The sequence below is a fragment of the Poecilia reticulata genome, linkage group LG14 (assembly GCF_000633615.1).
Source record: "Poecilia reticulata strain Guanapo linkage group LG14, Guppy_female_1.0+MT, whole genome shotgun sequence".
NCBI lineage: Eukaryota > Metazoa > Chordata > Actinopteri > Cyprinodontiformes > Poeciliidae > Poecilia > Poecilia reticulata.
The window spans coordinates 18,734,869-18,736,494 of NC_024344.1; positions in this window are offsets into that span (position 1 = coordinate 18,734,869).

Genomic DNA, 1,626 nt, shown 5'->3' on the forward strand with positions numbered 1-1,626 from the left:
CGAGTACTTTTACTTTTAATACATAAGTATTTTTAAAAGCCAGTACTTTTTTACTTTTACTTAAGTAAAATGTTAATGTGGTACTTTGACTTTTACTTGAGTACATTTTTGACTGTGTATTTGTACTAAGTACATTTTTTGAGTACTTTCTCCACCACTGGTTTTTACTTCTACCGTTTGGCTTAGTTTTTGTTAATAAAACTGTAATATGTCATGTGGTCTTGATCATCTGTTTTTTCCACCACTATATTTGACTGAATGCATGATTTTATTTTATTTTATTTTTTTGACATTTTGTGTTTATTTGGTTTTCGTCTTGAAAGTCTCCTAAAGATGCCACTTTTTTTTTTTTTACAGGAACTGTTCCTTTAACCTATGAAGTAAAGTTAACACCTCTACAGTTTTCTGTGAAAATAAGGAGGTCAAGCATGTCAAATGGTTTCAGTGAGAGACTTTATATAAAAAACTGATTGTTTCTTTTGTGTGTCAAACGTGCATCTTGGTGTGCTACCAAGAAGTTGAGCAACTTGTTTTAGTTGAGGTTTTGTTTTCTCGCAAATTTACCGAGACGGCACGGAGAAGAGACAGTTTTTATTGTTGATCTACATGAATCAGGTTCCCTGTCTTATTTCAGTTTTTAAACTGAGCCTTTGGGCCGAGGATAAGACAAAACGAACAAATAGAATTACACTGTCTTGAGTTAAACCAGAGGAAAACCGCATGAATGAAATACGGTGTTGACAGAATACAGGTCATTATTGATCACTGAACTGTTGGAATTCACTTACATCACTGTCAGCGTTCCGGTTTTTAATTCAAGGAACTGTTCAAGAGAAAGATGAAGAATTCACATCCACGATTTGGGCAGAAGATGTAATCCATTACCCTTCCTAGGACGTTGAGAGTTCAGAACGGTGAATAAATCTTCCATGGTGTTGTAGAGCTTTTAAATCATTTAAAGTGACCTCTGAGATGAAAAATTCCAGGATTTAGATAAAAGACTGTCAAGATTTATTCAGTAGAGAGGATTAGGTCGAAGCCTTCTGAATACCTTTTCCTCTTCCACACACCAAAACAAATACCGTCATGCATAAACCAACCGATGCATATTTTATGTAAGCCAGGAGGAAAGTATTCCCCCCTGGGAGAAAGAGAAATCATTTTTAAAGCTACAATCAAGAAAAAATATATATATATGTTGACTTTTTTTTACATTCTGAGCAATAAACTAACCATGCAATATTTTATTTAATCAAATAAAGTAGATCGATTATTTTGTACGAAATGGATTTGTAAATCATAGTAGATGATCAGTCTAGCCTAAAAGTCTAGATTCTTTTAGGTCAGACTGATAAAAAAAACAAAAAAACATTTAGTACAGTCTCACCAATGATTTGGGTCACTCTTTCTTTGAAAATGAGTGACCCAGGTTTAATAAATTAGCTCAAGTTTAATAAATGAGTTTGACTTTTGTGACCAAAATGTTGTTTTTGACTAAAACACACTGGACAGATGTGTATGGAGAGCCATTTCAGCCAAAATTAAATAAATAAATAAATGGGTGAAATAAATAAAAAATGAGTAAAATAAATCAAAAAATGAAGAAAATGAGTGAAATAAATAAAT